General features: G+C 38.7%; 1 protein-coding gene and 1 long non-coding RNA gene across 4 annotated transcripts in view; both read right to left on the bottom strand.

The window, feature by feature from the left end:
• Window positions 1-10,275, bottom strand: part of LOC121897717 — a 39,312-nt gene extending 29,037 nt beyond the window's left edge. For both annotated transcript variants that reach the window (XR_006096274.1, XR_006096275.1), the window contains exons 1-2: window positions 9,836-10,275; window positions 9,290-9,372 (exon numbers count right to left, since the gene is read on the bottom strand). This is a non-coding gene — a long non-coding RNA (uncharacterized LOC121897717). The remainder of the gene's footprint in view (window positions 1-9,289; window positions 9,373-9,835) is intronic.
• Window positions 1-14,385, bottom strand: part of LOC121897716 (polypeptide N-acetylgalactosaminyltransferase 18-like) — a 183,215-nt gene that overhangs the window by 135,147 nt on the left and 33,683 nt on the right. The gene's annotated exons all lie outside the window — the stretch shown is intronic.

Raw genomic sequence — 14,385 nt, 5'->3', positions numbered from 1 at the left:
ATTTCAAAGCAGATTACTGTAAATCCATTACATTTAATCTGTTATTCCTCTACCTTGGGCGGACGATTAAATAGCGTAGGTGAACCATGTCCTGTGAAGTCACTGGAAAGCACAGCAGTAGAGTAAACCTCATGACAACAAATTTTTTGACGTAAAGCTTACTTCTTCCTCCATGCACTCATTAACCAAGAAACATTCAATACACTTGTAATCATTTCACGGAGGAGTGTTATAATCAATCTGAGCCGAAGGCTATTGTTTCATAATTCCTGAATGAAGAATATGGGACTTCCAGCAGACAGCTATTTATTTCCTTCGTCTTTCTAACCTCTTGGTGTCTCTCTGCTTTCTTCTTTTCACTCGTATTTCCCTGTAGAGTACTGTGCACAATAACAATGTGATAGCAATAACAAATAAAATATAGAATAGTCTCAGATATCACATCCTCCTGCTACAGGATGCAGATATTGATAGCAAAATATCAAAGGGTATCACTGGGAGAAATGAAACATCAGAGTGTCCAATATCATCAGCCTGACTCATATTTCATTAGCCAGTCACACTGAGAATACCTACAGGGAGCTAAACCTCTGTTAACATTGCTTTTTGTCTCTATTACTGTCTCTAAACCTCTCTGTCCTTTAGTCTCTGTCATACCTGATGTCTTCTTTCTGCCATTACTGATGTTCTTAATCTAAAGCTGTCTATAAATATTTAGTCTTTTCATATTTTTAAAGTTGCACTAATCAACATTTTGATATGAACAATGGGGTCAAAGGACTATGTGTAATGTGAAAGGGGTTGCTCACTGACGACATTTACATACACAAAATATTCAGTTTTTTTGTTTTGTTTCCCAACTCTGCTGCTCCCCTCAGCTCTACAAAGTGTTTTAGTGTTTTTCAGCTCATTGTTTTGGTTTCACAGCTCGCACCCTTAGTGTTTTGGAAAAATTGTCAACTCTGTTTCCAGACACAGCCGACAGATGTTTTCAGCATAAAATGTTCTGATACAAGTTACCTGCCCAATGCTGACAGCAAACATAACATATAGCTATATATAACATATATAACATCATATATATATATATATATATATATATAACATAACATAGTTAGCCACTAGCTGGTGAACACAGTGAACAATTAGCCGCTACAGATCCAGATATTTTTTTCAGGAGCTGGTGGAGACCAAAATGGAGCTAAAAGGAGAGCGAATATTTAACTTACATTCAACTCATGTTTATATGTGCATGTTGCTGATTGATGTGTAAACAGAAAGAAGTTTGTCAAATGTGTTTGTGTTTTTCTCTAGCTTGTTTAAAGTGGCTAGGAAAAAAAGTGCAACTTTAAAATCCACTATTTTCAAAAAAATTAAAAATTAAATTATTGAGAAGATGAAGAAGGCTGCAGGACTGCTTTTGATCATAGGACACTAAAAGGATATTGAAATTCATCTTTACAGGTGAGGAATTCTCAACTGTATAGAGGAAGTATAACCTTGGATTAAAATAAATATTTGGAATCAGGTCAAGGTTAAGCTCTTCCCATAGTAAATCAGCATTAAATATTTTTAATTAATTGTATCATTAATTAAAAATTTTTACAATTAATTGAAGGCAAATATACCTTTGATACAACAAAATGTACATGTCTTATCTCAGCAATTACCATAAATCTTATGGAGATGGAAGAGGAGACATATATTTGACAAACTGCACATGTTGGGTTGTGTGTGGAGACTTATTCAGCCATCAGATCTTTCCACACTGAGCTTCGTATTCCAGCAAACACATCCTCTTTAATCTTCCCTCTACAGTATTTACCCTGTCATCTCTCTCTCTTCCCTCCATTTCTTCTGTCAAATCATCATCTCACTCCCTTTAAATCACAACCTTCCCCCATTTTCTTCCCTCAGCTTCTCTCTTTCCCTCTCTTGTTTATCTTCAGCAGAAAAGGATGCAGAGCTCCTGTGCCTGGTGAAGGTTCTTGACCTCAGTTTGCTGTCAGGAGTCATCTCCTCTTGAGTTATATGGAAGCTGAAACCTTGGCAGCTGATGTGCTGGACATGATCTGAGGGACCCCTGCCAAGCTTATCCTTGCCTCTGAGCCCTCTAGCTGCACAAACACTCACATAAACACACTTGTCATCAGCGATGATCTTTTCCATAACATATACTCAGCAGATCCAACCAACGAGAACTAATTCTGTACTATGGAGATGCAGCTAGCACAGATAATGTTCTCTGCGGCAGATTCCTTATATAATCCATCAGTGTGTACTGAGACTAACTCAAAATGAGCTTGAAGTGATGAAATCACTTACATCTCACTAGACTGTAGGAATGTAGCTGGAGAAGAGGTTAAACATGTTAACACACAGTACACAGTATAAACAAACAAAATCTCCCAAGAATCAAATAAATAAGTAAATTGAAAGGGAATGAAAATCATTTGAAATCAAAATAAATTACCTTAAAAGAAACAGAACTATAAAATTACATAAAATAAATATCCGCTCACTCTAAAATTAATTAGGTTTTTTCAAATATTATATATATGTATATGAATGCTTGACCCCTACAGTGAGGGGATATGCTGGGGAGGCATTTCTATCCTGATGGGAGTAGTCTCTTCCAGGATGACAATGTCCCAATTCACAGGGCACGAGGGGTCACTGAATAGTTTGATGAGTATGAAAATGATGTGAATCATATACTATGGCCCTCACAGTCACCAGATCTCAACCCAACTAATCACCTATGGGAGATTTTGGACCAAGGTATTAGACACTCAACCACCATCATCAAAATACCAAATGAGTGAATATCTTTTTGAAGAATGGTGTTCATCCCTCCAGAAGAGTTCAGAGACTGTAGAATCAATGCCAAGGCACGTTGAAGCTGTTCTGGCAGCATGTGGTGGCCCAACACCTTACTGAGACACTTTATGTTGGTTTTTCCTTTAATTTGTCACCTATCTGTATATATATATATATTTGTATATATAATTTATGGTGGCCAACAAGGGCAAACGCACTGCAACTTAATATTCAATAACTTCACTCTTATACGGTGAAGTGTCCCCAAAATCACTTCACACATCAATGGTCTGCTGTTGGTTATACTACAACACTTAGTTTGGGAGAAAAAAGGGTTATCTCTTTTTGCTGTTGCACTTTGTAGACGGTCCCTGCGCACTCGCCTCACAGCTGGCTATACATAGACAACAATGTTATTTGTCCAGCTCAGAGGACAGCTTGTTTTGGTGCAATTAAGGTTGTAGCTCATTGTCTACCTTACTATGGTAGGGAAGAGGCCTTGTTTGTGTTTTAACAATGTTTCGCATATGAGTTATTGACGTGTTCATCACTCTTGAGTGTCCTCTGGAAACACTTCGTTGTGTTGTGGTATTTGCAGCGCATTTTCTAAATGCTGCACGTGTTGTCAAATCGGTGAAGATGTTTTCTTAATTTGAAAAATGGAGGGAAAATTGAGAGGTGATTATCAAGACTGTTTATGTAGAAAAAGACTCCACTCTCTTGGTCTTTTATGAACAGCACAAGACACAGCACACGCCTCATTTTTTCAAACTTGAAAATATTACAGGATGCTGAATCTTATTCCACAAAACCAAACCATCTTTAGCCAAACACACGCATAGAGAGAGAGCATATTAACCAGGCATTTCTTTAATCAACTGCAGCTGGGTAAATTAAGTTGCTGGTGAAATTAACAGTCGACATCTTAAAAATTCTCTTGCTACAGTTCTTTAAAACACTGTTAATTATGCAAGTTACAATTAAAATCTTAAAATTGATTCTGGGGAGATTTAGCTCAATATAATTGAAACAAAAGTAGTCCCATATGAATCTACTATCTGACTCAGTAAAAGAAAGTCTGGTCAAGAGCAACAACTAATGGCTATAATGCTCATGTGCAGTAACAAGACTTAAAGTCTGTAATACAAACTTAACAGCAACATGATTTTGATATATGCTAATACAGTCAGGGCAGAAAAAAGACACAGTATAGCAAAGAGCGATGGTGAGAGGAGTTGAGGAGGAGTTGTGGTAAGGTAAACTGCATGAATCACAAAAGTGATGGGTGGAAAATGTTCAATATCCCAAGAGGGATTAAACATCCCCTCCAGCATAGAGGATATAATTATATGCATCCAGTAATTTATAAGCATACAGGCTCTTTTTAGTAAAGACACTGGGTTTCTCAAGTGTACATAAGGTATGCACTCACCAATCACAATTGTAAGGAAGATCTAATTTTCATGTTAATTGTCATTATTAAAACCAATCTGGTTCTAGCTTTTAAAAGGTAATATTTTCCCCATGTACACTGCCATTATCACACTAAGAGAATGGTTATACAGTTAGTTTTGGCAGAAAAAGTTCTGCTTTTGAGGGCGCTCTCAAAGAATCCCAGCAGCAATTAGCTAATCCTCCCTTCACAAACATGCATGAACAATAATGCAGGTGTTTGTGAAGGGGGGGGGATTACACAGCAGGAAAAAAAATCATTGAGTGGATGAATGAAACAGAGAAACAGTTTTGCTAGATCCTTAGAGTAAAGGCCCTGTTGTTACCTAAATCTAAAGGGGTTTTAAGACTAAACTTGTCAGGCTCAGCTCTACATGATCACACTTGGATCACCTTTCATGATCTGATGAGAAATCAGTGATTAGTTTTAGAAGTGTCATAGGCTGTTGGACAAATTGGAGTACAGAAAATGTCAAGGGATCACCAAAGTAATTAGGATTCACCCTCTGAGGAACACGACTGTCTTTACAATAATTTCATGGCAATCCATACAATATTTGTAGAGATATTTCACTCTGCACCAAAGACAGATGGATAGATTGATTGGCCAACCAACAATGCCATTCCTAAAGCCACACCACTAACATAGCCACAAATATTCAAAACAAATTTAATACTGACGACTGCTATTTTAGCAGCTTCACACCAACATGAAGAGAAAAAATGCAAGCTTTCAGAGAGAAAATAATTTAATTCCTCTCAAGAATGAATTAGAAAGAACGAAGTGACTCGTCTATCTGTGAAGCTGGCAGAGAAAATACCAGTGTCAACGTACAAAAGATGTGCAATTATCATAAATATAAAGGACCTAATTTTAAGCTTAAAGATTGTTTTAAAGAGATTTCAGCTTAACTTGAAACTTCACACTAGCAGATTTACATTATAAAGACTCCACAGCTGTATCTAAATGAGGGCAAGTTAGCCTACTTTGTGCGCTTCAAGTCAAAAAGTTTGTTTTCAATCTGTTATGAAATCTTGGACTAGTAAAAGAAGTAGTGCATTTGGATGCAACACGAGGCTATCAGGCTGTCTGCTCAGCAGGACCAAGATTAAAAAAAACACTCTGAGCTGAGAAACTAGTAGAGCCCAGAGGTGGTTATCAAATCCATAATGCCAAGTCAATACTGCAGCAGAAAGTTCTTCTCAAGGTGTTTGGGGGAAACTTCTGAAAAGTCTCAAAAGCACAGTGGAGCATCCATACAGTCTGAGATGGACCGTGTGTTTGATGTTGCTCCATCAATTAAGACACACAGCTGTTGATTTTCTCCATCTATTTCAACCAGTGCTGTACTACAGATCACAGTGCTGTTTGAACATGATGTGTTATTCACAGAGCGAATCTTGGGGCTCCCATTCATTCTCACTTGCCAGATCACCGTCCAGTTGGCAAGTAAACTTACATCATCCTTATCTGTTCTTGGCATTCATGTGTTTTGGGCCCAAACTTCACTGGACTCACAGGAACTAAAGCACACTTGCACACACACTGAAAAAGAGTTCTTTAGACTTTACAGTGCGATGGTAATTGGGCTGCATATATTATATTTGGGCCAAAATGACTCATTACTGGACTAGGTTAAATCTTGGCTGCAGTAAATTGATAAATGACTAACAGTCAGTCAGTGATGTTTCATTTATCAAGAACTTGGCTGATAAAAAAGCTGTTTGACTACAATGGAAAAGGAGAAATATTGTTTCTATGCAACAAATCACATCACTTGATATCCCCAAACTTCTGTCACACTAACTTTTAAATTCACAAACATAGAGTTTTTCTATGAGAGATAAATAACACAAGCAGCCTAGGCAAATAAAGAAAAATATTTTGTGTGTTTATGATTTATTTCATCATCTTGATAAAATCTATACTGCCACAAATTTAAAGTGCACCACTATTGTAAGATGGGATTTGCCAAATAAATCACAGCATGCTGACACCTCTGTTTTTCATCACACCTAGACATGCAAAATTGCAAAAGTATTGATTTAACAAGGCAGCAATCTCTCAAGATCCTAGCAAAGTTCGCACATTTGGCAGCGTTCAAAAAACAGAAAACAGGGAAAAAGCATAGGTGTCAAACTGTCAGCATTGCCTGAATCATTACGCTTAGTCATCTTCCAAGCCTATTTTCCTTTAAAGCATGAGATTTTGGTACCTTTGGTAGACATTATATTCACGGAGAGGCAGAAAAGTCTAAATCTAAACCTCTTTAAGATGCCAAAACAAATATTTTAATGTTACCAGAGCAGCATTCAAGTTGAACACCACGTTACTGTATTACTCTCAATGTGCCTCACATTAAAATGCGAGACACAAGTCTGAATGTTTTAATCAATACACATAATATTGAGATCATGAGAAACACATTAAATCCAAAAGCATACAGTACACAAGTATATAAAACAATTTGAAGGATCAGGCATTAAATTTAAAATAAATGAAAGGGAGATCAATAAAAGGAGTTTTGAGAATTGATTTAGGAGATACTGATATGGCAAGCCTGAGATATTCAGGCAGTTCATTCCAGAGCTGAGGTATCCTGATAGCAACCGCCCCCCAAGACTTCATTCTGAATCTGTCTGAGGAAGAGAGCTGCCAATCTGCCTAGTAGGTAGCTAACGGAAGGATGGCGTACAGGGCTAAACAGATAAAATCTCCAATACATAATATGTTTGGCGGATTTAATCATGATGCATTTAATAGTGTAGTATTTACATATTAAAGAATTATTATAGTGTTGACATATCTTCATGCCTTCTGAGGGCTAGAACAAGCCAGAGCAAGCCGGCTAACTAAGAGATGAAGGAGCTAAGGAGGAGTCCACAAGAAGAAATAACGTACTTGATACATGTCATATTTCTATGGAGTCTAACATGTATGAAATATAACATACTGTATGTTTAACAAAAGAAAGTGTGGCTACAGAATTTGACTTTGAAATAACCTACATCACCTGATTTTTAACCAAGGATCCCTCTCAAGAGAGCCATGTGAAAGCTGTATTTGCCATCAGAAGGTGTCCATCCTGCTTAATGAGACATCACCACAGTTGAGCTACTATAAGCTGCACCCTCATGATGCAAACCATATTGCTTTACCACTCTGAAAAATGCAATTCAAGTGGAAGGTAATTGCTGTGGGCAAGAAAAATGATGCTGTTAATGTATTTCTCATGTTATAAGTACTATTGAAATCACTGGTCTTTGGGTTATGTTGTGGATTTGTGGTGCTGAATGGAGAGCTCCTGTAAAGAGCACTTCAAACACATTTTTGATTTACTGTTAAATTCATTGTTACATTACTGTAGCTATTACTACTGTAAAGTGTGGATGATGTGACAGACTAAAGCTGTTTCTTTCTCTCTCTATTCCATTCCATCACTCCTCTTGACTTCTCTCTCACTGTCTATTGTGGTTTAATCATTTTGCTGCATCTTTTTGTTTGTGTGGTACACTTGACTCCATATAATGCTGTTAGTGGTGTTGGCGCTTTAAGATCAGTTTCTTGTTATATCAATAGTAGCTGTTACTATGTTATTGATATGAAGATCATAGGGTCCCAGAATTGAACCCTGGGACACCCCAATTTTAGGTTTTGAATGGGAGACAATATTGCAATGGAGACAAATGAAAAAATTGAGAAATATGATGAAAACCACAGCAACAGTATGCCAGACATGGTGTCTGTTTATCAAAACGTCTTGGTCTGTTGTGTCGAATGTTGCATTGAAGCCTTGTAAAGTGAGGATGGAGTAGAATTGTGTGTGTAAAGTGATTCAGTAACTAATAATGAAACTAATAATAACTAATAGCATGAGGCAAAACAATTTAAAATGCAGTACAGTTACTAATCCCAGTAACACTTGCTACTAGTTAGGCTACTTACACATTTAGGCGGTTTAGTCTTGTTTGCTGTCTTACCAGAAGTTTATTAGTAAGATTGAATGGATATTGTCTCTATGTGTTCGGAGGAAAGAAGTCTGAGGCTTATTAACGTTAGCTTAGAGCAGAGCTTAGGGGAAGTGATTATTCTCTACCAGAAGACTCAGTTGTTCTATTTACATGTTGTGTCTTGTTAGCTAGCTAGCTAGACACTGGCAAGCCTACATTCAGGAATCACTTGGATTTTGTGTGAATCCCTGACTTTAATAGCAGAGTAAGCTAGCATTTAGCAATGCCATCAAACTGTAGACAGGCTGCTTGTTAAACCACAACTTTTCATTTTCTACTCCTGCATGTGGTAAATACAGTAGATGAGGCATGGGGGTGTGGGGGCTTTGGAGTTGACTATTTGCCCCCCATTCCTTGCCAGTTCTTGTCATCTCATTCAGACTGTATTAATGAGCACTCAAGTCCAAAAAAAAGACAGTCAAAGACAAACATGACAGTCTCCTAGTTGTAATTCCAAGTTGGATATATCGTAGCTGTCATAAGTTTCCTAATGAAAACACTTTACTGTCAACAAACCCATGGCAAATTAACCACAAAGCTAACCCGAACCCTAAAGCATTAAAGGGAAATTCCAGTATTTTTCAACCGAACAACGGACCCTATTTTCTCATCATTTGGCCCTATTTTCTCATCATTTGGGGTCTAAGTGACGAGTGGGGACAAAAAGTTTTGGAACTGGTCTAATATTGAGCAAGAGCGCTTCGGCTGGCAGCCACGAAACGGATTACAATGTACTCCTTTGGGGCAATTGCACCTGTCAAAGTACGTCCACCAAAAGTGCTTGTTTTTGCCACTGACAGGCTCAGATTGTTATTATAAGTGTCTGACAATGAAAGCAAACACAGGAACTAGCAGCATTATGGCTAACTTTTTAGTTTCCTTACAGTCCAACCACGGTGAAAGTAAGCCTCATACATGTTAACAAACCGGTGTGCGCAGATGAATTTGTGGGTGACTTACGTACTGTAATTCCTCACACAGTTACGTGAAATCACATTTTTCTTACCGTTTGGAGCTGAACCTTTGGTCTTGCCAGCCTCGCTCTTTCAGGGCTTGATACTAACGTTTTACCCATGGAGTACATGTGCTCTGAAATTAAAATATTTAGGAACACACAAAAAAAAATTTCAGCGCAGTGAAAAACGTTCCGAAAAAAACATGTCTGACAACGTAAGAAAACACAGACACTAGCCTCCTGTAGCAGCATTATGGCTAACTGCGTATGGATCTATATTCAGGACAGCTTGCCAGCTAACCAAACCAGCCACATATTCATCCGTGCAGTTTGTTTACATGTATGAAGCAGACATTCACAGCAGTCAGACTGGAAAAGCTTTAGGAAACTAAAGTGAAGTAAACTAAGTGCAATTACGGATTACCCCAAGGACTATTATGAGGACAATCATGAAGCCATTTAACTTTGACTGGCCAACCATATTTATTTGAGCCAGAATACACAGAGAGGAGATAAAACAACTGAAAGAGGAAAAATGAAGAATGGAAGCAGAAAGGCAACAGGACCATCAGGAAAGACAAAGTATGGTAACGTTACCTCAGAGAAACTGCTGGTGTTCCTTCAGTCACTGCCCTCCTGATGAGTGAAAAGGAAAACCTTTTCTACATAGTGAGAGCTGTTGCTGCCAGACTGTTGCTGTTGCTGTCATCCATGGATGACAGTAAAATCCCATCTGTGTAACTTCTACTAACGGATTTACAACGTTTATCAACATCATTGTCCTGGAGACTGTTTCACCTCCACAGAATCAACTGGATGAAAAGAAAGGGCTCAACAGTTGAAGTATTCCACTCGCCTTTGCCCCTAAAAATAGAGATGTGTGAACCAGAAAAATAATTTACAAGTACAGTGTGTGAATAAAGAACCTACCATAATCTTTTTCCCCCCGCTGCTAATCATTCAAAAACTAGTATTTAATAGTAGATAATGTACAATGTTTATTAACAGTACATTAGTTTCACAGAAAAGAAATGCCGCCAAGTATAAATATCAGCACACTTATAACTGTAGCCTCAGTTTGTGCCCATCACAGAGCTGCTGGTAGCATTAGCGTTTTCTGTGGCAATAAACATAACACATGAGCCAATAACTAACTATGCTGTGCTTTATTCAGAGCTTAACAAGATATTCAGGGCTGACGACAGTAACATAAACATGATAAACAGCAGGGCTGCAGCTGACACTCCCCCACACTTACACACCAGACAGCCTCACAGTGCTTAGCTGCTAACGTTAGCTCAGCTAAAACACAGGTATGACACAGAAACTTTTACAAAGGGCCATGAATGTGCTTGTTGTGACTGTCTAAGCTCCAGTGGACTCTGTGTTTCCAGTGCAGACACGGAGAGTCTGACAGCAGATGCTCGCATGGCCGGTTATTTTACTTGCATTTGTTCTTGCTATCAACTACATCTGACCATCACCAGTCTGTTCACCGCCTCCATAAGGAAGCGGAGGGTAATGGCACAGTTCAGTTACTTTTGATCATCTAATCAATTAATTGACTAATCTTTGCAGGTCTAGTTTAAAATGCACAATGAGGACTGTTCTTGATTAATTAATTTACTTCTTGACTGTGGTCCAACACAAAAAGGTGAATGACCGTTCAGTTCCTGTTCTCACATTGATGCTCCCCTTGGAGAATGGTGTTCCCTCAGAATACAAATCAGGTATCAGGCTGCCCTCAGTGTATTTAAATTTGAGTCTGTGACAAAGACCTGAGCACACCCACACACAGCAGAAAGAGCAGCAGGTGATAGCTGGCAATGGGCTAGAGACAGTAAGACATAGCAATAACTTGGTGTGAAAGATAAACTGCAGAGATTGGCCCATTACTGAATTAAATTCTGTGTTACTTAAATGTTTTTCTCCTGATTTTCTTTGTGTCTCCCTAATTTTTTTCATTTCAGAGCACATGTACTCCATGGGAAAAATGTTGAGCGTAGAGCCCTGAAAGAGCGAGGCTTGCTAGACCAAACATTCAGCTCCAAACGGTAAAAACGTTGAAACGTGATTTCAACCCGTAACTGTGTGAGGAATTACAGTATGTAAGTCACCCACATATTCATCCGAGCATGCCGGTTTGTTTACATGTATGAGACTGACCTTCACCGTGGTTGGACTATAAGGAAACTAAAAAGTTAGCCATAATGCTGCTATAGGCAGCTAGTTCTTGTCTTTACTTTCATTGTCAGACACTTAAAATAACAATCTGAGCCTGTCAGTGGCAAAAAGAAGCACTTTTGGTGGACGTACTTTGATGGGAGCAATTGCCCCCAAGGATTACATTACAGCCCGTTTCGCGGCTGCCGGTTGAAGTGCGCTCACTCATTACTGGATCAATTCCAAAACTTTTTGTCCTCATAAGTCACTTAGACCCAAATGATATGAAAATAGGGTCCAGGTTGAAAAATGCCAGAATTTCCCTTTAAGTGTCTTGATTTATGGCTAAAAACGTGTTTTGTGAGGTCACAGTGACCTTGACCTTTGACCAACAAATTCGATACAGTTCATCCAAGTGGACGTTTGCGCCAAGTTTGAAGAAATTCCCTAAAGGTGTTCCTGAGATATTGCTTTCATGAGAATGGGATGGACGGACAGAAGGACAACCTGAAAACATAATGCCTCTGGCCATGGCTGTCGTTGGCGCAGAGGCATAATAAACTGATATATTGCACTAATACTGTTTACTTGTTTCTGGTTCTACTTGTTAATGGATTGATCCAAATATATAAAACAGCAAAAGTAGCTACTTTAGGCTATTTAAACAGTTACATCTCAGTTTTGCTGGCCTCCAGTGGTCTTACTTCTCACCTTGCTGCAGTGATATACAGGTGTACTCCAGGACCCTGTGACATCACTATTGGGTGTAGTTACAGGTGCAATAATGGAGACTTATGAACACACCCATCAGTGGTGCTGGGTAAGGCATGGGGTTGTGGAGGCCTTCCATTCCTACCAAGTCGAAATAACAGGACAGGATTTCTTGTTCTGTCCATTCTGTTGACACTGCAAGAATGCTGTATAAGTCACAGAAAGTAAAAAATGTGACAAGTAATGTAACAAATCACTTTTTGCTGTTGTGAAATAAAGTAATGCTTTTTCTCCATCAATATTCCACCTTTTCAAATGGTACCCATATGCTGGGCACTGGCCTTGGTTTCTTACAGAACCCTGCATTGACAATTTTGCCTTTCCTTCCTTCTTTTTTCTTACTGTAACTGTAACTGCAGGTATCTCCCTTGACCTTGGGACCAAACCTAAGCATTATGATGCATTGCAAAATGTCAGAAAATACATCGGCTTCACAGGCCCCCTCTACACCTTGCATTAAAATGAGTGTTGTATCCAGATTGTATCTAGATATGATTAAACCTGAGATCTGATCTCCGTGGACACGGGGACATCTGATTGCTCTGTCCAGCTCAAATAACCAAACATCACATCCTCCTCTCATTTTGCAGGTCCAAATAAACAACAACAAAAAAAGATGGTAGCCATCCGTGAAGCTGCACTATTTTATGGACGTTTGCTTGCTTTTCAAAGCGGGGGAAGAAGCCGACACTTGGGCTGTGTCCGAAATCACTCCCTTATTCACTCATTCACTACTCCCCATATAATAAACACTCAGTAGTTTACTCAATAGTGAGCAGCAAATCAAGATTTCGGACACTAACTAATCATCGTCATTTTGTGTTGTCACCATCAGATGTAGAGTTGCGTGACGGTAGTTTTCACATCTTTAACATGCGGAGCATTGCATTGTGGGAATGTCAGCAGAAAGTAGTGTACATGCCATTAACGCTACTTTTTTCATTCCATTGTGGAATTTTTGAAGACGCTATACAGTGGATATATTTATACACTCAGCATTGAGACACTCAAGGGTAAATGTAGAGCACTATATAGTAAATGGAGAGTGATTTCAGACACAGCCCTGGTCCTGTCTTGACTTCACTGACGAGTATCTTGAATTTCCATAGCTTTCTAGCTGCTTTCTTGTTAGTACCTTAGCTTGCTAACTGGTTAATGGCTGCGACCTCCATGGCTTAGAACAGTTGCGCGCAATTACATATTTCTGCCCACGTAGTTGTATGTGGATTGACAACACAATTGCATTTACACTTGTATTCAATGTGGTCACAATGCATCCCTGACCACCTCTGGAGGTGGTTTGGATCAGATCACAATCCATCCTGAATGCGTCTTGGGAGGATTTACACCTGTACTTTCATGTGGTCAAGCACTATCTGATTGCAATCACCCAAAACACATTTTAATGCAAGGTGTAAAGGGGGTCACAGAGAGAACATCAACCTCTTTTTCTGAGCTTTTTTTGTTTAGTTTTTCGAGGTTGAAGGTTTTCTGCAGGGCCACAAAGTGTGACAAAAAACTCACAATGAGAAGCAGCATACCATAGTCTGAGTCTTACTGTCCAACTCTGAAAACTTAAAAAAAACCCTAAATATTCTATCACAACAGTATGAAAGCAATCAGTATACTATAAGGATGGACAGCCTGTGCAGTTCATCTGCATCTCACTTGTTTCTCATTTGTCGTTACGATGTGAATTTCACCCAAGCATGAAATCCAAAGCCCATCACTGACATCACATTATACATTAACCAGCATGAATATTAATTTGTATGGAAACAAGATACAGTGCAGCGACACACTTCAACAGATCAAACAACATTAGCATCCTCCAAGTTGTGCATATCACATTATTATCTTGCTGTCCTCACAGTATAAAATCCATTTTACAGGCAGAGCGAAAAACATGGAGATGAGCTTGAGCAGTGACCCATGACAGTGTATGAGAAGAGCACATAAACATCAAGAACAGAGCCCATTATGGTTGACCTACAGGGGGAATCTAATTACCTTTTAAATGATCTTGTTACATTTTAATAGGGAGAAATCCATCTGAAAAGACACAGCAGACTGGGAACATGATTGTGTACGTCGACATGATAAGTACACTTTACTGAGGCTTAAACTATTATTGTACCTCTATGCATTTATTGTCACTGGCTGTAATCAAATAATGCTAAATACAAAATAGTATAATAATACAACAACTTTTG

The sequence above is a fragment of the Thunnus maccoyii genome, chromosome 5 (genome assembly GCF_910596095.1).
Source record: "Thunnus maccoyii chromosome 5, fThuMac1.1, whole genome shotgun sequence".
Taxonomy (NCBI): domain Eukaryota; kingdom Metazoa; phylum Chordata; class Actinopteri; order Scombriformes; family Scombridae; genus Thunnus; species Thunnus maccoyii.
The sequence above is the reverse complement of the archived record's forward strand: the minus strand, read 5'-3'. Positions and strand labels throughout refer to the sequence as shown.